At 27.7% G+C, this 23,971-nt stretch overlaps 1 long non-coding RNA gene across 2 annotated transcripts in view; it reads left to right on the top strand.

Moving 5' to 3' along the window:
* The window catches only part of LOC129959132 (uncharacterized), a 114,922-nt gene extending 92,104 nt beyond the window's left edge, over window positions 1-22,818 (top strand). The window contains exons 6-9 of one of the 2 annotated variants that reach the window (XR_008783408.1): window positions 2,876-3,025; window positions 5,030-5,072; window positions 8,071-8,215; window positions 21,604-22,818. This is a non-coding gene — a long non-coding RNA (uncharacterized LOC129959132). The remainder of the gene's footprint in view (window positions 1-2,875; window positions 3,026-5,029; window positions 5,073-8,070; window positions 8,216-21,603) is intronic. The other variant, XR_008783407.1, reaches the window with a different exon arrangement.
* The last annotated feature ends 1,153 nt before the right edge of the window (window positions 22,819-23,971 follow it).

The raw sequence follows: 23,971 nt of genomic DNA, 5'->3' as shown, positions 1-23,971 counted from the left end.
TTGATTAAATAAATTATCTTCTTTAAAAAATTGCAATATCTGCCTTTTTATGCAGTCCTCTGGTCTTATTAGACAGATTTACTAAAGTATTTTTGGCGCACAGATATTTTAGTACAAAAATCGTTCCTGTCTTCTGCGACTGAAACTGGCCTAGTTCTAAGCATTGAATTTCATTATTTTTTTTATTATTATTATTTTGTCAATCAAATACAGTTTCAATCAAGAACTGTGCCATTTGATTAGTTGATCTTCCCTGGAGACATCTAAGGAAATGGACTGAAGTCGTCTAAAATAATGATATTTAAACCTTCATAACTCGATCAGTTGGTAGCAGAAAATTGGAATTTACTGAATATGACTAACAATCCGTATAACAATTCAGCAAATAATTTTTAATGGTTTCTTCAACATTTTATTTATTGGCTGAAACAAAATAAAATGTAATTTTTTACAGCATTTAAAGCCTTTCTTTTCAGCTTCAGCTATATGCCTAATTTTGAACGGTTCAGAATTAGCTACAATTAAAAAGAAAACCATGTATATCACATATAAGAAGGGAGGATGAATAAGAATAAGAAATAATATAACTGCCTCAAAAGACCTTGCTGGTACGTCCATTTGAATGCATTAATTTAAAAAATAGCTTCATATTATATTTTGATTTCATCAACATCTAAACGTTAAAAGCCAAACTTTGATTTTGCATTGCAGTTCTGAATATTTCACAGAAAATTGGAAAATATGTGAAGCAATATGGTGCAGTAAGTTTTTTACTTCACATTTTCAAAAATATTTTACATGATTATACCTGGCTTTGACTGATTTTTATAGAATATTGTCAACATGCTGGGGAAACATGACCTGATAATTTGAGCATTATTATTGCTTACATATGCGTCACTGTTGAAAGTCTATGTTGTCATTAAAGCTACTTCAAAGGAGGGAAAAAAAAATAGCAATTACACTTATTGAAAAACGAAATCTTTCAGATTTTTAAAACACCTTATGCTATCTATATTAAAAAACTGGGAAAGTAAAAAGCAATTACTGATCTGAAACCAAAATTGCAATGTGGAAAAGTGCCCCTGCACCGTTACCTAATCGGAGACCAGACTGACATATAAATATAAATTCGTTCCAAGAAATATCTTATTCTCACTCTTTTTTAGGGCAACTAAAATATTTCTTTTGTTTTCAGAGTGATATTGGCCTGACAGCAATCGCCATCTAGCGGCAGGCAAAGTTACCAGTGTATGATGGCAGCATTACAAATGCTGCGGCCGGGAACCTTTGACATCGTATCTCTGAAAAGTCTATCACGCCAACACCCTCGCTTCATACAATCTGCGACCCAGAACCATTTACAAAACCCGAACACGTTTCTCCTTTTCAGAACAGTTTTGTTTTCGCTTGCCTTCCTCTCTGCTTTTTATTATTTTTCACTAAAAAACAAAATCTCCCACATATTTTTCCCGACCATCCGTTTTTATTCTTTCTTTTTCCCAGTAGTTTTTCTTTCTGTTAAGCACATCTGGGTTTGTTTTTTTTTCTGGTGAGAAATTCTTTTAATAAATGCTTCCAAATGGAGCGTTTTTCTCTTTTTTCACATTTCACAAAGCATTATTTAACAGAATTGACTGAAATAATTTAGAGTGATAATGTGTGTGTGTGTGTGTGTGTGTGTGTGTGTGTGTGTGTGTGTGTGTGTGTGTGTGTGTGTGTGTGTGTGTGTGTGTGTGTGTGTGATTAATCATTTTTAGCGTCAAAAATATTCATTCGTACAAACAGTTTTAAAAATCGTTATGTCCACTACAAAACATACAAACAGAAAATTTTCAATCAAAAACAGGACATGAATCAGCCACTTGTAATTATGTCCTGTTTTATTTGCCAGATGCTATGCTTTGCAGTCAAGTATAAGTAGTACAATTCTGTTTAATAAAGAATTGTAGGGGAATGCAGCAAATAAGGAGGGAAAGAAAAAAAAAATCGAAAGACAGAATAAAGAAAGATGGACGCAATATGGAAGTAGAAGGAGCTACAGGCCAAAGCAAATAATTCTAGGTGTATAAGTGTATCAAATAAGTGTAGATATTTAACGTTTTCGCTTTCTTAATGATGAAGTTTCTGTTAAAGTTTCTTAAATAATATAGATTGTACATTATATGGAAAAAAATACCAACATGATGAAATAATGATGATATGAAGAATCAAGCGTTGAATCGAAATAAAACACTCCCATTAGAATGAATACGAATTCGCTCAAAATACACCGTTTAAAAAATATCACAAGTCAATTTTTAAAAGCATGCAGTTATACCTTTATGCTAACATGCCTTCAAATCAACATATACAAATAATTATTGTCACATTATTGGTTTTTATTTAACAGCGGAAGATTTAGATAGAGAACGAGTGGGAAAAAGGGCAGCAAATAAGATTTCATATGACTTTCTAGATTTAATTTTTTAGTAACTTTTGCATGTTCCCCTCTAAGAACTCATTAATTTAAAATTATTTATCTAAATTTGTACGAGTTCTGCTCTATGATTATAGTATTAATGATTATGAAGATATAGCTTTAAATAATAGCATGCAAAATTAGCTTGTTGGTTATCAACCTTTACAAAAATGCTGAAAATATAAGAAAATGATACTTATGCGCAATACATATTAAAATTTAAAACTAATAACATAGCTCATGTTGGCAATAAATGGTAGTAAAAAGTGCAGTTTAATATTGACCGAATTACTAATTTTTAAAATTTATTTTATGCTCCCTTTTGTTATTGGAATTGTTTATTTCGGTAAAAAGTATTTAAAATAAGGACAATGAAACACAAATTCATGCCATATTATCTGTTTTCCTTTTTAGCTACAAAATGGTAAGTGGATCTGCTTGATGCCAGCATTTAATGGTAGATTCGTCTGATTTACGACTCCAGTTCGAGGACACGGTCTTCTTCTTTCCACTTCATTCTTTCATTACAGCTTGAAGTTAGACGATTTCCAAAAGTTTGTAAAGGTATCTTTAATCTTTGTAATGCATAAACATGCTATAATCTTCTTCTTATCCTCTGGTATCGCGTGCCCCACACGAACCTCTCTAGAACCGAATTTGTTATGCACTGTGCCACAAATTCGGATCTACAGGGTAGATGTAGAGCACAAAAACTTGAAAGTTGTCTTCTCTGTATCCTCCACAATTTAAATGCAATGACATGCAAATCCATCTTTGACATCATAACTTAGAGTATTTACTTTCTGGCAACTCAACATTTTTCGTTCTAATTTGTTTTAGATTAACCATCTATAGATAAATGTTAAAATGGGTAAGGATTTAACGATATGTATCATCCAGTTTGTTAAATATGAAAATAATGAAGTTAAATTCTTCCAAACATTACAAATCGTTGCTTTAAATCTACCTCCGAATTTGATAAAATCTGGAAAATAGGTCTGAAATATTCTCCAAATATTACTTTGTATTATCTTTCCCTTCTGGAAGTCTAAATTTGACAGAAAGAACACAAAATGTTTTTATCAAGAACCTATTTCAGTCATTAAAAAGGGATAGGTATCGGATAAAAAAGATAATTGTCTATGCTATTTTTAAATTCCAAATTTCATTCTGGACCATCGCATGAAAATCAGCAGGGATTATAAAACCATTTGAGAAAAGTAAAATTAAATAAGTTTACATAAAAAATGAATTTGTCATCTTAATAGCGGTAATAGTTTTGTTGGCTCATGATGAGATCATTCCATATTTTTGTTTCTCTATTTATGTGCATAAATTAACATAAATATCTGCACAGACATGCTGGTATATATTCTTGTATGCATAAATGGTTATTTTCTTAAGACTGAAAATAAAATATGAGAGTGTTTTTCGTCTATAGCCTCATTCTACAATCTATCTTCGTATTCTTTCACCCATCACTTCTAACAGCTTCCATCTAATTTTTTTCTTCCTTTTATTCCTCTCTCCTTTTCCCTCCTTCTCTTTCCTTTTTTTCTAATTTTCCCCACCCCGCCCTAGGCTAGCCTATTTTCTTTCCATCAACCCTTGAGCCTACCGACATTGACATGGGTGGAATTAAAGGGATTATATAAAAATTAAATTCACTTTTCCACAAGGAAAATTTCGCGTCGAATCTCAGGATCTAACGTCTATTTTGGAACTAAATCGAAGAAGTAGATAGATTTCCTATACATTTATTGCATTTTTAATCATATTTTTTTTCTTTTTTCATCTCTGTCAACTAAAACGCGAAATGAAATGCTTTTGAAAACTAAATCTTTAGTGTTGTTTTCTAAAATAATATAACAGCTATGTCTTTAGCTTAATCATCTTCAATAGATTTGTTAATTACTTGCAACAGCATTTTGATATATGCGATTGATTGATATTTTCCTAAAATAAAAAGGCGCATATCGAATTTCTTAGCAAAAATTCGCTTTTAAACTTTTTATAACAAAGTATTTACTTCTCATTTAACAATATATATTTTCAATTCCGCAGTTGATATTTTAGACTTTCTGAACTGATAGTAGTAACGTTTCATTGCAGGCTAAACTAAAATTATTACATTCATGTACATTCAAAGAAAAAAAAAAAAATTCGTAAAAACTGAAAATTCACTGCCTACAAAAGAGACGATTAATGAAAATAACGTTTTAAAAAATTCGAAAACAACACCGCTTACATCGATTTTACTCCATAACTAATGGTGGAATGGTCTCTTCGAAACTTTCTCGTATACTCTCCAATAATGACCTCGTTCCCTTTCCTCCGTATAAAATTTGGACCCTGGTTAAGGCCGCGAGTACTTTGCATGGCATTGGTGAACGATAATTAAGAAATTAGGTATCTTATATTTTTAGTGAATTTATTGTGAGAATATGCATTTTGGAAGCTTTTACCGTCGAGTGACACTAAACTGTGACATAAAACTATAATTTAGTCACTAGATTATATAAGAATTTCATTGATTTATGATGTTTTTACATGTATGCGAAAATTCAGATGGAAGACGGACAACCGTTTGATGGCTTTGAATCAAAATTCGGTAAGTATCTATAGTTTAGATGCTAAACTTGGGTTTCAAATTTTATCTGCCAAGCTCTTTGCGTTTCTTTGTTATATAGTTCTCTTGTATACGAACAGCCAGACTTCCTGTGAGTTGATTCGTTTAAAATTTTATAGAAATCTACAAATTTGGTCGTAATTCCATATACCGTATCTCAGTCTCCTAACTCGAAATTTTTTTCAGTAATCATGTTCACATGCAGATGCAATGCCAAAAATACTTTTTTCGGATTCTAGGAAGTCTGAAATATAAAGATTCGTCAAAATCTCGAGTTCGAATATTTCACTGTAGCCATTCTTCCTTTATATTTTGTACACGAGAAAGTAAAAATGAAAGCTCGGAAACTACAAATTTGATCTAGAAATAGAGAAAGTAGGTTGAAAAAGCTTCCCTTCTAAGTAAAGGACCTATAGGATCATGAATCATTCGTGACGGTTTCGCCCCGCCATCTGAGTATGAGATTGTTCCTATTCGTATGTTCAGTTCAGAGCCTGTTGTTTGAATGTCAGAGAAAGCATCTCAAACCACAGAAGATTTCGATGACAGTTGGCTTCACGGAACACCCGTAAGCCGACATTCCAAACCAAATTACACGTCTCTTGCTTTTGAACTTATCATTTGATGGCACTTGATAAATCTTTCTCATTTATAACTTTTTTTGATTCTCTGGCACTTTGGATAATGTAATGACGCAATATTAAGATTGATTCCCCTTCTCTGAGTGTTCGTTAATGCTCTATCCAAAACAGGTAACTTGACATAGATCACTGCTTTACTGAATGGAAGTTCACCTCTATAACGGGATAGATAAAAAATTAAGCTTCCACTTGATGAGTTGATCTGATTTTTATTGTTGTCCCTCACCGAATGTATTTTAATGTGAGGAAGTTATAAAACGAGACTTCAAAGTTAAGATATAATTTTTTTTAAGTTTTTCTAAATTGTTGAAAAAATTAAGCTTTCACTTGATGAGTTGATCAAATTTTTATTGTTGTCCAACTTTCTCCCTCACAGAATGTATTTTAATGTGAGGAAATAATTATAAAACGCGACTTCAAAATTAATATTATATTATATATATATATATATATATATATATATATATATATATATATATATATATATATATATATATATTGTTTTTCTTTCTAAATTGGGAAAAAAAGCGATACATTTACAAAAATTAAATTTATTAATTTATGATTTAGTTCGAGTTTATTAAGTGTGAATTTATTGTATTTTCTATCTTAAACCCTGGATAAAAAAGGCAATTTATCGACTTCATTGCTGCTACATTTTGAGTTGCTTGACATAACAAGTTTATTAATCATTCTTATTGTATTATAGAATTTGAAAGGGAAAAAAAGATCCGTTGTAACCTTTTTCAAATGATTTTGTCATTAACACAGGTGATTGGAATTAGGTAAAGAGAATTATTTAGTAGAAATAAAGCACTGATAAATCGACATTACTTATATCTAAAAAAGAAAATTACTTCAAATATTTTTCCCCTCCCCCTAAAATTGTTGATATTTGAGGCATTTTTCAGCGGAGGGAAAAACAATGAAGCACATACATGGTCTAATAAAAAATGTTACATCAAAATAGTTGTGACATCTATAGAGTCTCTTGGAAGAGGAAAAGGGATGTGGCATCATAGTATTACTTACTATAACATGCAATTAAATGTTAGATTATTAGAAATTCACCTTTAAGTTCTTAATTAAATATTAAAAGTTATTCTAGCTATCCATATTTTTTCATTTATTTAATTCAGAAATAATATCAGGTTTCGGAACGAAATCTAGTATAAACAAATCCAGTTGAATGAAAAATGAATCTCGAATTCGGTAGCAAGAAAATTTTAATGTAAGAATTAAATAACCATGTTTGTTAACCAGTACATTAATTCTATAAGAGAATTTTTTCGCTTGCGAAAATATCTTATTAGAATAATTACAATTTTAAGATGAAATTCGTTTTCTCTTTCAAAGACTGCAGCATTAATGAATACAATTGTTAATCAGGCGCTTAACAATTTTAATTTAGTCAGCTTTATGATGTGATTGGCACAAACTCATATATTTCTATACACATTTAGTTTATGTATGAAATTAACGGATTATTTTTGGTTCTCCTTCCTTAATGAACATTGAAACTGACTCATTAGAAAGAGGCCATAAAAATCAGGTAATGTCTAATTGTAATGTTTATCATTTTATTTTTATTTTTATTTAAAATTGGATATAAGACTCACCACAATTTCGATTTACTATCTTTCTTAAATCTGCGAGTATTTAAATTATTTTTAAAAATTTGAGTTAATTTACACATGTGAAATTATATCATGAAATCACTCTGAGAAAAACTGCGCTATAATGTCGAAATAATTTTCGAACATTGGAAAGAAAAAATGCGATAGAATATTTATTTCAACTATAGGAATTGTCAAAGACATTTGTTTTCGAAAACGGAGAATTAAGGGAAGAAAAATAGTCACTCTAAAGAAATAAAATACGATGGAGAGTAGAAGGAGAGAAAAACCAACACAAAAAAAAGAAAAGAAAAAAATAGAAAAGAAAGCAGACCAATACAGTGCTTTGAGTAAATGTAACGCATCAGGAAACCGAGTATTTCAGGCGTACCTACTTCGAGCTGTATACTTAGGGCTTCTATTCAACTACGAAAGGAATGCTGTGAATCAATGTTCATTATCTTTCGAACTCAAAGCTTTTATTTGGAATGTTTGGAATGCAGGATTGAATTCCGCTAATGAAATCCAAGTTTGTTAAAGGCTTAGCTTGCTTTCACTGAGAATTCTCTTTCTATTAAGCCCAGCAATTTCTATTATTTCGTTATCTAGTGATGTTTGAGAGTGGTGTTTTTATTTGTTTTACTTTCTGCTCTTTCTTTCCTACAGGCAACAGTGGCACTATTATGCATGCATTTTTTTAATGATAATTTTTTTTTCTTGTAGTTATCGCTGCAACCAACATCTTTCATGAAAGAAAAAGAAGATAAGCCCCTTTATTGCTGAAGGATGGTTTAATTTACCACAATAATTGTCTGATGAAGAAAATTCTTTGAAAAGCAAGAGTTAATGGCAGATCATCAATCGAAATGTGAGATTTTTAAAATTTATAGTTTTCAAATGCATACGTGAAAAAAACATGCTTATGTTATTATAATAAACTATGTTAAGGAAGCTATTACAAAATTAATGTTAATTAATTACATATTTTTATATCTAAATGAGTTTATTATAATTTTTAGTAATTGTATTATTATTTCAGTATTATTGTTATTTCCATAACAGTGTTTAATAAGTTTCGCAAAGAATTGATGTACTTAGCAAAGCACTAACCTAACCATTCCTTTCGCAGCCTTACTAATGCTCTTTAACTTGAAGACTTCATAGAAACTAATCAAAATTTTCATTTTACACTTCATATTCTTGTTGGACGAACTTTGTGCATGAGACTTTTGTCTTCTAACATACAAAAAGCCTGATGTAATACTTGTGGACATTTATAGCCCATATGTGATATAAATAAGCAAAAAACGAAGATAATATATTTTAATATACCTAATAAAAGATTCTAAGTGTCCACTAGATTCCTACTCCATAAAAAAAATAGCTTATTAGAAAGAAATCTGATTGAATATATTGTGCTTGGTATTCCTTTTTCAGCCCTAATTGCTTTTTCAAACAATCAAAAGAAGACCGTTTTAAATCGTTTCCGCCTCCTCCCGCCATCGGCCAATCAATTTTTCAATAGCCCACGATCCGCTCCACCTTTCTAAAAATTCCCCGATCACTCCTTTCTGATTCAAGCTATCTCCAGAGACACTGAAGGAGCTATAAATTAAGCTTTCAGGAGTTGCCCCCGACCTGCAGTAAAGAGCGTGAATAATGTGTAAATCTTTTCCGCACTTCATAGACCCCGCCGTGACCAATATATTAAATGTTTCTTTTAGTCCGTAGAAGGTAAAAGAGAGACGTGATCGGATATTAGGAAGAGTTCCGAAGAAGGAATTCAGTCTAGAAATAGAGGGAGGATTTTTTAAAGAGTCTTGGGATCTGCGATTACGAAAAAAAAAGACAACATTCTGAATGAAAATACAATGAAATATCTATTGACATTACTTCGTCACTCTGTTTTTTTAAATTTATTTATTTAGTTTTCATTTTTATTCTTAGTAAAATTAAGCTAACAGTGATTTGAAAACATTTTTGGATTTATTTTTTTATAAGAATAATTATCACTGATTATAAGAGTAATTATCGCTGATAAGAATAATTATCGAATTATTATTTTGCAACTATCCGATGGAGTTATAATATCTTTTGTGCATGAAAATATAGGAAAATAGAAACAGTAGTAGAAAATATGTAAGCGAAAAAATTATTATTAAAAAATAAATTTTTGAAATGCGAATTATACGCTTTTAATAAGATAAATTATTTTCTTCTAATCTGGGAAGAGTAAAATTATTACCTACTTCTTTTTATGGTGTTTGGCGATGCTTGAAAAGAAACAGATATGCGCTGCCAGATTAGAGAAAATTTGCTGTGTAGAAACCATTTTTTTTTTGTATTTTTGCAAATTTCATAAATCCTAAATTTTAAACCAGTGAAAAACATTTATAATAAATTTCTGAGTGCAATTCTTTAATCGTGATGTAATCAGATGGAAATTATTCAACTGCAAACTTGTAGTAACCAAATTAGGCATTCAGAATCGCTTTTAAATTACTATAATAACATTTTCTTTTAAATTGTGTGCCATATATCATACATTTAAAAAGAGGAATTTATTTGCAATTATTATCTTCTGAGTAATGCTCATTCAATTTTCAAACTTAACAAATAAATAAATAATTATAAAAGGATGTCAGCCGTATAAAGCACTAATTTTGAAATATTTAATGAAACCTTTTAGCAGCATTAAACTTACAATAAACTCTTCCAAAAAATTTTATATTTAAACCTTTCTGAGTCAGATTATTATTTACTGGTGAAAAGAATTAAAAACAAAACAATCAACAAATACTTCATATTTAAAAATTTTCATTTATCACAGATTATTTTTAATTAATTAGTTTGAATTACACATTAATAATTAAATTGTATTCAGATCATGTTGCCATCTAGGCCAAAACAAGCACTCTCTCACTCAATTTAAAAGCGGAAATGCAGAGAAAAGCACGTTAATCTGATAATGCCAAATAGCAAAGAAAGAGTGAAAGAATAATAAATAAAAGGAAACTTTTCGTAAACCTTTTATGTTTTACTGTACTTTTTATTGAAGAATTCTAAGTTAACTTTGTCAAACAGTAAGGTAAAAGTCGTGATTATTTAATTTTTGTTATTTAAATAATAAAAACGCATAAAATTACTTAAAATACAAAAAATCATCTTAAAAAATAAATCTTAATATGTAAAAAAATAATTAATGAATAAAAAAAATCTTAAATTAAAAATATAAATCCTCTTAATATATAAATAAACGTTCTAATAAGTGTATATCCCAGCGTTTTTGCCTCTTCAAGGTTGTTATACCTCCAAAATTGGATGATAAATTATAAATAGATGCATTTTAAAATAATAAAATGAATGAAATTTTCAAAAAATACATTCAATCATTGCCAATGAAATGCTCCACCTCAAGATAATTTTCTTAATTTATATATTTATAAATTCTGAATAATCTCTAGTAATCCGACGACTTGAAACTTTTCACAATTCCGTTATGTTTTACAACACTCCCCCACTCTCGATTTCAGAAGCCTAGTTCCTTCTATGGAATGCCTTTGAGAAAGATCATCATTGTATACGATACATTCTAATATTCCTTTCTTAATGGATTTTTTTTTAAATCAAAATTGTAAGAATCGTTCCATGGCACCTAAAACTTTTACAGTTTTTCCTTAAAATTCTGATTAACATTTAAAAAGACTCATTGCCTAAAGAAAAGAATTTAATTTCATTACTTTCATTAATAACTATTTGTAGAGCGTTTATATTTTCGATAACAGAGCAGGCCTCTAACAAAAGCTATTCAATTATATCTGCTGTATAACATTCCTTTCTTCGAAATTCGATGTTTTGAATCTCAAATCACTTAAATTCATAATCCTTGGAGGGATTGTCATTTCCAGGGCATAACGCTATTCGAAAATGTTTGGTGCTGTATAATTAGTTTTAGCGTGATCTTTATTTTGCCCTGCCTAACTATAAATTTAGAAAAAACAATGTATAAATTTGTTTGATTAGACAATATTTACTGAGTAGCATTAAGCTTTGAGACAATAGGTAAATAAATAAAAATAAAGACGAAATAAAAAGACTTACTTTTTAAAATTGTACTAATTGAATGCCACCATTACAGCTTCAAATTCGTTTAAAAGGGAGATAAAGGAATGACTCCAAATATGCATATAATATGCATATAAATAATAAAAATAATTTATAATAAAAGTATTTTCAAAACTTGAAATTTATTTTTTAAAATTTTCATTGTAACTTCCTATACTGATAAATATTCAAAATATGAGCAAGAATTATGAAACCGCAGATTATAAATTTATTATAAAATGAAGCCTTAAAATTTATTCCATTAAATGGTGACCAAGCTCTAAAGTTCTTTTGAACTATTTTGAACAAAACAATATCAGATTTGGATCTAATGTCCCTGCAAAATGTTCAAATTCTCTGTCCCATTAAGTAGATTTCCATAGATTGCTACTAGACCTGGCTTCCTCCTTTTGTTCGTAAAGGGACTGACATTTTTCAACATATACTTTTATCTTCCAGCTTATATTACTTTCTCAAATCAATCTAATTCTCAAATTTTTTTATGAACTAACACAAATCTACGTAGTGAATTTCTTTCACCTAAGTCTATCTCGTAATGAGACAACGAGGCATCCCCATCGTCTCCAGAGTCGTAAAGAAATTTTCCAACAAAAGATCTGCAATATTTCCCCTAGGCCGCAGCCCTTGGCTAAAAAGCAGCCCCAAAAGAAATCAATGAAGGGAAATGTGCCGGTGAGAATCGATTCCGACTGACGAATGACATCCAATCAGGGAAAAGTTCCGACCCCTGTTGCAGGAGAGACCCACAGGGGGGTAGGAAACAAGTCACTTCTCCATCGAGAGCTTTTCTGTTGCGCGTGTCTTTTCCTCCTCCTTCATCCGTCCTTTTGTTTAACCGTTTTGCATTTGTCACTGTTCCTGATGCTGGGTCAATTTATTTCTCGGTAGAACTTCTGGAGTTTTATTTGTTTTTCCAGTCTTACCTTTCTTTTCTCACACAGATACAATTGAATCCGACCTTAGCGAGATAAGGCGCCTTAGTAATCACTTAAAGTACATTAAATATTTATAATATGATTGATTATATTTACATTTTTAAGATTCGAAACTAAAAAAAAATTATGATATATTTTTTGAATGAATAATGCGATCTTTATTCACTATTTTTTTTTTTAGTAAATTAAAGTTTAGAAATTATTCTTTTTGTTCATAAATCTATAATTTATATAAAAAAGCAAGATTGTTGGATATAAGAAAATTAAATAAAACTTATTTTAGTCCCAATGAATCGTAAAAATGTTCTATTCCCACTGCTTAGATCATAGATGCATTTAGTCATATCAGTCATCACTGTATTAGTTAAATAAATCATGCATCAATGAAATATTAATTGGTCAAAATGGTATCCTTTTAAGATAGTTTAGTTTCCCTTTTAAATAATTTCTAAAAATTAATTTACAGGCATAAATAAACAGCATTTAATATATAAGGTGAATAATGAAAAACCATCAAACAATCAGAATTAATAGTTAGAAATCTTCTTATATAGGTTATAGATCTATAAATATAAGCCTTTTCGATGTTTTAAAATAAAATTGCTTCTTCTTTTTTTTTTTACAAACGTAACCCTGTCTATCCGAATTATGAATTTTAAAATTAAAAAAGGAATGAAAACAAAAATGAAACTGAATAAAAAGTGGTGCAAATGTATTAGCAAGTTAACTAAATAAAACCCATAAATGGCCACAATGCATAAATAACAAATTGTGAATTTTAAAATTCAAACGAAAGAAAAAAAAATATGGAGTATTATATTTCTGCTTTTCTTAGAATAGTGAAAGTGAAAAAAAAGTGGTACTAATGTATAAATAAGTTAACAAAATGAAAATAAAAGATACACTTAATGTATAAATAACAAATCAAGCCCAGACTATCCGAATTATGAATTTCAAAATTTAAAAGAGAGAAAAAAATATAGAGTATTGTATTACTGTTTTACTTGGAACATTAAAAATGAAACTGTCTAAAAAGATTTGCCAATGTATAAATAAGTTAAACAAATAAAACCCTTAAATACCCATAATGTATAAGTAATAACCCAAACTCAGTCTATCCGAATTATGAATTTTAAAATTTAAAAGAAAGTAGAAAATGTGGAGTATTATATTACTGTTTTTCTTGAAATGAGATTAAATATTTTGCATGCTGTAAATTGCCAGTGCTAATAAGTTTAAAATTAAAAAGTTAAACATGAAAATTCTACATTATAAGCACCAAACATGTTAATAAATCTCTTAAATTAAACAAATAAATCCCATTATGAAAGATATGCACAAGTAAGAAAAAAATATGGAGTATTGTATTACTGTTTTACTTGGAACATTAAAAATGAAACTGTCTAAAAAGATTTGCCAATGTATAAATAAGTTAAACAAATAAAACCCTTAAATACCCACAATGTATAAGTAATAACCCAAACTCAGTCTATCCGAATTAGGAATTTTAAAATTTAAAAGAAAGTAGAAAATGTGGAGTATTATATTACTGTTTTTCTTGAAACAGTAAGAGTAAAACTGAATAAAAAGTGGTGCAAATGTATAAATAAACTAATTAAATAAAACCCATAAATAGTCATAATATATAAATAACAAACCAAACTCAGTCTATCCGAATTATGAATTTTAAAATTTAAAAGAAAAAAAATGTGGATTATTATATTGCTGTTTTTTTTTTTTGAAACAAAAATAGTGAAACTGAATAAAAATTGGTGCTAATGTATACGTAAGTTAGACTGTCTGGTTAAAAATAAACGAATAGGTGGCGAAAGAAATAGGAATAAAGAATGAAAACAGAATATAAAACTGAGGTGGGGGGAGTAGGACAAAACATCAATCATGTACTCTAGGGAATTGATCATATTTTCCATAAACCTGATTGACAAGATAGCATTCTAACAAAATTTTTAGTTCTTTTTACCAAACTAAGAAATGGAGCATTCCCATTTGACTTGAACGTTTTGCAGAAATGTTTTGAGGGGCTATACACAAATGGTATGTTTTTATGGAGTTTGAACAATTTTAAAACCAAGATGATCTTATTTATTTATTTAATTTTAGAATTAGGCTATAAAAAATCCTGAAAATATTGCAAAGGATAATGAGATTAAATATTTTGCATGCTGTAAATTGCCAATGCTAATAAGTTTAAAATTAAAAAGTTAAACATGAAAATTCTACATTATAAGCACCAAACATGTTAATAAATCTCTTAAATTAAACAAATAAATCCCATTATGAAAGATATGCACAAGTAAGAATTTGTTAATATTTACTCATCAAATAAAGAAATGATAAGTATATTATTTGGAAAGCAATTTTTCTCCTTTCAATATTCAAATGCCTCGATATCGGTATTCTCGTAAGCCAATCGTGTTTAATTAGATATGTCAGCTTAAACTAATAACTACTTTGTTACACTCTATTTAAATCCTTAACTGTTCCAGATATTATTTAGAGCCAAAACAGAAACATTTGTTCTCAATATTATAAAATTTATCCCCTTTACAAAAACAAGCTCCTTTTCCTTAGGGTAAACGATAACTTATTAAAAACATTTATTAAAAACGGGATTTTCATCAATTGGTTTGATTTGAGAATGATTTCTAAAAGTAAAGGGAAAAAAATGTAGGATAGTATAACTTATAAAACTCAAACCCAATATGGGCTCAAAATTATTATTTCAAAAATGCTTTAACATATTAAGCGGGTAATTAACTTATATTCAATTCATTTTGCATTGAAATATTTCGTCATCCACAGTTAACAGGTTAATATAATGTGATGAGTGAATGTATTTCTAAAAGTTCCTCATAATATTGTATGAATATGGAGATATTAATTGTTTCATTATATTATAATTTTATTTCTACTACTTTTTCAAAAATATGGACCGGATAGAGCTTCTAAGACAGCCGCATCTAGCCTATTAACCATAGTTTGCCATTTACTGTCCTAGCCTACACTACATTAACTTTCTCTTTTCTCCTCAGAAGCATCATGACCAATTTAGTCTCTTGCGGCGTTAAAACATATGTACTCACTTATTTCTATGATTTTACGTAACATACTAAAATTATTAGACTATTATTATTTTCTTTTCTTGAAAAGAAGTGATGCTATTTCGGAAAAAGCTCTCAGATACACAAAAATATTTTATTTATTTCTTATTTAAATTGTCTTACTTATTAACGATTACAATTACCGCTATAATACATAAAAGAAAGAGTTTAAAAAAGCAAATGATTTGGGAATTTCATAACTTTCTCTTGATGTTTCTGTTTTAAATAAATAACAAAACCTCTAACGAAAAATGTTTAATACCACTATAGCATTTATAAAACTCAAAGAAATCAGCAAGAGGAAATTGTAAAGTAAGAAAGCTATTTTCTTTCATAATCTTTGTTAAATAATAAGCTATGTATTGCATATATTTGTTACATTGTTGCATATCTTTTTGTTATTTTGGCAATGACACTTTATTTATCCTCTCATAGTATTTGAAAGGCAAATATACTTTGATTGCAAGTTTCTTATAAGAGCATCATAATATACGCATTTTAACTGAATGTTAAAAAGTTAAAACTTTTTAAATCAAGTTAATTTTTAATTTGATATCTTAAAATATAACTGGCCTATTCATCTTAATTTTAACACGTTCTTATTAACGTGCTTTTTTTCTCTGTTTGTCTATTAAATACAAATTTTGCAATCGATTTAAACATTTCATCACCAACAGATGGCGCCATGACAAATCATTAACTCATTGGGAAGTTAGTTTAAAATTGATTACAAAATTTCATACACTGGACTAAATGATAGAAAATAATTATTAAAATAAAAAATATAATATTTCTATTCTAAACGGTCAAAAAAGTATAAAATAATTTTTTCTAGCCCCATACAAATTTTTAACCATATACAGATTCTTACTTTTCAGTCTTTTTAAAATTTTAGTACATTAATCTTTTATTTTGATAATTATTTTAAGAACTAATTAATATTCCTTAAAAGAAAATGTACCTCAAATTTAAGATTCTAAATTATTGAAAATATAGAATCTTCTTAAGATAGATTTTATTACAGGCTTAACAAATATTACTGATATCAAAGTTTTTGTCATCAAGTTTAAAATTATAGAAAATATGACTAAAAAAAAGACTTAACATAAAATTAATGTCTACATCCTATTTCTCTACTATAACGATTCAAGCTAAAAACTAAGAAAATAAATTTATTTTTCGTTAAAAACTTGAGCAGTAAATAAAATTAATAACACTCTTTTTTAAAAAAAATAGATTAATTTCATTGCAAAGAAAAAAAAATGGTGACTTTTAATGCAATCATTCAATTTCTGCTGTTTTTTATTTGAACATGATTATACTCGATTGTAAGACAAAAAAATTTGCTTTCCGAAAGATTTTCATAAATATATATTTTTTGGTATTTTTCTTATAATAATTATATAATTTCAAATTAATAATAATGATATAAATTATAATTTTATTCGCTTTGATTGCAATTAAATCTAACTTTTTACCTAGTAAGTATGAAAAGGAAAGTAAAAAAAGTAGTAGTAGGAAAAAAGTAGGGGGAAAAAAAAAATGGTGCTTTTCAGAATATATAAGATAGCATTGAATTAATGAATTACTCCAACTACATAAGTGACATTATTTGCTATTTTGTAACTTCAAATTCATTTCGAAATCAAATTAAAGAAACTTGCATTTAAAATTCAAAATGCAGACAGAAATTTAAAACAGTTTTGAATATTCAGATAGCCCAATAAACTTAACCATTTATCAAGATTTTGAATTATTTTCAATGAGTTTATAAAATGACAAATTTATTAAAATGAAAAGCAGAAATTCTTAATCAGCTTCATCTAATCAACAAATGCTCCCTTTTATACTTTTAATAGAAATAACCTTAAGTTTAAAATGTTACGATTTTAACAAAATAGGGGGATAGCAGTGGATTATTAAGTAGAGATAATATGAACAACTTATGAGAGAATTTTTTTTAAATTACATATTAAAATCATGAATGTCATAGAAATCATCAACCAGAAATAAGTAACCAAAATAAAACTGATATATGGTTGCCTTCCTGTCATATGGTATATTGATATTTAGACTGGAAATGATTCGTTTTATTATTGGCTTACCTTAATAACCCCACAAACTGTTGAAGCTTAATGCTTTCTTAATGGATTTCTGTTATTTTTGGTTGATGATTAAAAAATGAGAGGAAATTGTTTAACATAACTTTTGATTGATGAACCTTAATCTATAAAACACAATAATCTTTCACAGCATCAAGATGTTCAATCCCTTAATTCAATGAACACTTCTTAATCGTCTGATCCCTACACGTGTATGAAGGGGAAGATTAATGATCTGACTATAATTTTGTTGCCAAATTCAAGCACGGAGTATGGCTTAAACTGTCTTGTTTTTGTTATTTTACTTCATTTTTTCGTCTGAGCATTAAACCTGTTGATATATAATGAACATGCTTTTCCATCATTAATTACACTGAAAATCAGTAGGCGATTATGCAGGAGTAGAATTTCTGTTTTCAAAAAACACAACCTTTTGGCCACATCATTGATTCATATTCCATCATTACCTCCTTAACCTTTTAAAGCTTAAATTTAATTAAATTATTGCTAAAATTATTACTTTTCTAAATGTTTACATGAAGCAGGAAAGTAGATTTTAATGAAGTAAATTTAAGTAAGCAATGAATATTTTAATAAATTAAATCGTGTAAAAATAACTATTTCCTAATATTCTTTATTTTCATTCATACAGACTTACACAGCTTTTGTAGAAATATTTAAAAAATCATGCTGTGTAGGTTTAAAATACTTACAAATTCAGGCTTATATAATTTTTCGATTGTTCAAGTTTTCGTAATTAAAAAAAAATATGCTTAGATCCTTTAACTTTGTCCAAAAATTTCTCAAGTATTGTTATATTATGTGTTCTCACTAATTTTGTTATTCTTAATAGCTGTGACTACTTAAATAACTTAGCAGAACCTTTCTCAAATTTAAAAAAAAAATTGTTATGAATTGCAAAGAATTTAAAGTAAAGAAATTTCACGTTTTCTGTAAAATAATTTGAAAATATTGTTAAATTTACTATTCTCATATAGCTTTTATCTTTGCACTTCAAACAAGTTTTGAAAAATAAACTGTTCTTTATTCATATTTGAAAATTTGTAGTTACTTTCATTTAACGCATACTATCATTGTAAATGGTTTTTCATTCAATTTGTAGTTTTTATTGACAAATATTGTCATAAATAAAACATGAAAAAATTCTTTATACTTTTTAAAATCCTTCCATATTATTTACATGCATTAAAAATATTTGAGAATATAATTTTATTTGAATAAAACAGATGATATCATTTGAATATTTCATTTAATCAATATAGATTGATGAATATATATTGATTATCTCTTATGATCTGTCAGGAAAAGATATCACATTGAATCATAGATATATGATAAGAATAATACCAGAGCTGAGAAACAATGCCTGAACGTTTGAGCTATTGTTATATTTTGCATGGGTCACGCTACATACGTGATGTTAGGTTCGAATCACAGATCCTCAATTGATGTAATACAATTATTATCATCATGTTATCTTAATTCTATGCTATTAGAGAAAATCATATGCAATAAATGCATATTTTTTTTTCAAAATTATAATTAGCTTTGTATTTAAATGCTAATAATCATGATCCAAGGTTTATCTGTAAATTAAGTAATTTAATGATCTTAAATAGAACTCTCGTTTCTCTAATAAATTTTCCATATGTTTCTTAAAAATAAAACCCGCGGCTCTAAAATAATATGTTTCAGCAGTATTTAAGGAACATATTATCAATTACTTGATTACTAGCATTATTCTATTATCGCAATGCTTTTAACATCAAGCGATCCATCAACCACTTATCTCTGGTACTTTTTATTGTTTCCAATGCTCTCAGACCGCGTTTTATGAAACAGGTTTTAGAGATCTCTTCCAGCTCTTTTTATTCTGCTAATTGAAATGCACGATTACAAATAAAAAGCTGTATAAAGTTTTTTGAAGCCTTATCTAATCTAAAAGCATGCTTTCCCTTTTTTCACTATCTCTCTGATTAGTTTTTAACTGAGTTAGAAATTAGATGCTTTTTTTCCCCAGCTTGTCTTTATTTGCAAACTAGTTCATCTTTTATAAAAGAAAAAAAATAATAATAAATAAAAGATTTCTGAGTCAAGTCTTTTTCAATTGATATATTAGCATTTTTAATTTTATTAAGAAGCATTTTCAAAGCTACAGGCATTGGTTTAGCAAAATATTCATATTTTACAATTATATTAAATCAAAAATTAAAAAAAAAGTTGCTGTTTAATGCTTAATATTTTATAAAATAATTAGAAATGGGAGATATATAGTAATAATTATGTTACTTTTGTAAAGATGAAAAGGTAATGGAATCGCATATTCATTTTTATTTAAAAAATTAAAAATTAATTATTAATAATTTATTCATTCTCATAATAATAACAATTCGCAAATGGCTGTACTTAATTTCATATTCGATTTGGAAATTATTATTAACTCAAAACTTTCGAATTTATTTCCTCAAATTCCTTATACTCTGTTGTTCGTTTTTTTTTTTTTTTAATTAATTTTGCATGCATCGTAGGAAAAGACAAATTATCACAAAAAATCCCAAAAGCTATTTTTAAGCTGTTTCATTTAATATCTATATCAATATTTTTTTTTTCATAAAAATTTATTCTAAGAAAATAAAAATATAATATAAATCGCTCAAATTTCTAAAAACGTTTTCTATCTGACAAGCATTTAGTATTACAGATCAAGTGTCTACACAGATTAGAAATAAACATAAATAAATTTTTAAAGAATTTTATGTTATTCATAAAGACAAAACTTATTCTCTAGAATAATATTGAAGAAATGCTAAGGATAAATTCTCAATGAAAGTTACATTAGCATCAGTACTTAAATATTCAAACAAATAAAATATCTTTTGTGAGAAAAAATTCAACGTGTTTGATGTCTGTTATTCTTCCAAATTCTTTGTTTTATTTTTAGTTATATTACGTCTCTTTTGTTAAAGCTTCTTAAATTTTGCTTGGCCTTTTCAAAATGATTTTTGAGTATATTATTAAGTTCTTAACAGTTTTTTTTTTTTGAAAATAAAAAAATATTAATTTTGCATAAAAAGTTTGGGAAGGAAAAACAATGAAACAGAATAGCTGAAGATACTTCATCAATTATTAAAAATGCAGAAAGGAAGCTTATCTAACCAACATTATTTTATTTTCAAAAGATATGATATATTGTATACTGAAAGGAATCTTAACAACTTTAAAGAATTAAATTTTGAAAACATCCAATGAATTTTAAAATAAAATTTTTTTTACTGAACTACCATATGATCATGTAAACTTGTAAATTTTCTAAATGTATAAATATTAATAATTTCCCATGCTACTGCATTTCTTTAAAAATAAATATGGTCATCGGTATTTTAATATTATACATTATTTTCAATTCACTTCCTCTAATAGATTCTGCATAAAGATGCAAATTTATCAATTACTGAATTACCACTAATTATAAATTTTCTGTTAATTACAAAGAGAAGAAAGGTATTAGTTGTTGCTCGGAACAAATCTGCTAAATTATTGGGGATGGGGATTCATTTCTAAACCTGTTTGCTAAACATAAAAGCTTGAAACTTATTTTTTTTTAGATGTCAGAATAAATGCTCGTTTGCAGTATAAGTATTTATTTAATAATTGTTTTACGTGCCGCGAATGTAACGTTAAAAGCATAAAATAATTGAAGATGTGTCAACTTTTATATGTTGCTAAATTAATTATCAATGAAATGAATGTTGATAATTTTATTGCAATTAATTAAGTTCATTAATAAAAGTAATAACTATAATTAATTAATATAATTTTAATTATGGTTAAATTTATTTATTCAGAAGTGATAAGAAGATAAGATTAAAATTCAATTACAAAAACATTAAATATTTCTGTTTACTGTGCATATAAAAACATTTTGTGAATAATTTTTATATTTTCTTTCAGGACTGAAGATTCTTAAATCTGATGATCTTCATTTGAGACATATTTTTATAAAGTTCTATGACGTACATTTTCAATTCTCTCTTATTCATAAAAAATGCATTATAATGCAATTGTTATACAAATATTTTCTAAATAATTTTATTACTCCGTCATGGATAAATAAGAAATTAATTCCTTATTTATCCATTAAGATTAAAATTATCAATAGTTTTGTTGCTTAAACAAGATATTGCTTTTAAAAACTCAAGTATTTAAATGTGCCTATGCTTATAGAAGTCTTTACAAAATACTACTTTCAATGCGCAACCAAGCACAATCATTAATAGCCTTCTTCTAAAAGCAATAAGCATCACAAAGCATTATTTCTTGAATAATTTTATTAAAATAAAGGGAGGTTTTCTGTTTGCCAAGCCTCTGTAAACAGAAGCTCAATTTTCGATATCTTAAAATGCAAAGGTCAAGGATAAAGTTATTCAGTATCTCCACCTATAATCGCATGCAAGTTGTGAAGTTACGATAAAAATAAATACTCTATGAAATATAATGGATTATTTGCATTGCTTAAAACATTTTATTATGCCCTATGGTTTAAGTGTCTAAATAAAAATAACAAAACTTACTTCAATGATGTTCCTTGATATATCATCACCAGACAGTTATGAGAATAGACGACTTCAATTCCTCTTATTGATGACCCGCTTATTATTTCAATAACAAACAAAGTGCGGTGAAATAAAAAAATCACCACTAATAAAAAGTTATTAATATTTTTGAGTCGTGTCATTTCTTATTACTTTAAATATTTACTATGCAGTTAAAGCAGACCGGGAAATGCATTATTAGCATGCGTAACAGTAAAAACATTTCATTAGATGGTGCGGAAATTATCATGAAGATTACAATAATAAAATGGGTACTTTAGAAATCAGTAGATAAATCTATACTGTTATTCTGATGATTGATGCTTAGTATTCAAGGGCGAGTTATCCATCACATTTTAGGTGTGTTATGAAGTAATAGTCCGATTAACAACGAAAAAAGGACGTTGCTACACATATACGTTATGTGAATATAAATTAGTAGAAACTCATCTCATATTTCAAAAATAGCAAGCATGCAACCATAAATGAATGCAATATATAAAGTAGACATTGTTTCTCTTCAATAATGAAGCTGACTAATAATACATAATTTGATTAATACAATGTTTTTTTTTTTTTTCTTTTCTTTTTTTTCGGTTTCATAGAAAAAAAGTTATTGATAGCAAAACTTCTATAGAAATTTCATTTCCTTTTACAGTTACATGAAATTCTGAGATATTTGTTCTATGTATTTTTGCACAATATGAATATGTCTCAGATTTATTCTATATATTTTTTGCACTTCAGAAAATCTTTACACATACATTTTTGTATTACATAAAATTGTCACGCATTTGTTCTATGTATTTTTTCACTTCAAGAATATGCCATATATTTATTCTATGTATTTTTGCACTAAATAAAATTCCTATACACTTATCCCATGTATTTTAGCATAAAATAAAATTCTTATACACTTATCCCATGCATTTTTGCACAAAATAAAATTCTTATACACTTATCCCATGCATTTTTGCACAAAATAAAATTCTTATACACTTATCCCATGCATTTTTGCACAAAATAAAATTCTTATACACTTATCCCATGTATCTTTGCACCAAATAAAATTTTTATACACTTATCCCATGTATTTTTGCACTAAATAAAATTCTTATGCATTTATCCCATGTATTTTTGCATTACATGAAATTTTTACACATTTATTCTACGTATTTTTTTCATTATATGAAATTCGCACACATTTGTTCTATGTATTTTTGCACGAAGTGAAATAAAAATTAAAGCAGACGTCGACTTCAAGAGAAATAAATTTCAAAATTCACACCGAAAACGCAATTCATAACACATTCTAAAAATACAGAAAACATAAAAAGTAAGGGGATCCATAAGAAAAAAAAAATAACTAAGCGTGACGGTTTTAATTTAACTGGAACATTCTAAAAAGAGATAGGAGAAATTGCGCAACAGTTCCGATTCAATTTAGCTGATCATTAATATTTGTTGAAAAAATATGACGCCAGTCACACGACATTTTTCTATTAGTCTTGCTTTTATCGAAGCTCTGTGACAGGTCTCGAAAAAATGCAATCAGGTGTTTAGTTATAAAATGCCTTTTGTAGGCACGACTCGTTCTTTTAACCTTCGAATCATTAGTTTTGACCAGTCAGTAGAGAAAACTCAACAAAGACAAAGATCACTTTTTAATTATAATAGCTATGCAAAGAGTTGTCCAATTTTGCTTGGAATTCCTTTGGTAATTAGCA

Source organism: Argiope bruennichi, chromosome X1, assembly GCF_947563725.1.
Source record: "Argiope bruennichi chromosome X1, qqArgBrue1.1, whole genome shotgun sequence".
Taxonomy (NCBI): domain Eukaryota; kingdom Metazoa; phylum Arthropoda; class Arachnida; order Araneae; family Araneidae; genus Argiope; species Argiope bruennichi.
The sequence above is the reverse complement of the archived record's forward strand: the minus strand, read 5'-3'. Positions and strand labels throughout refer to the sequence as shown.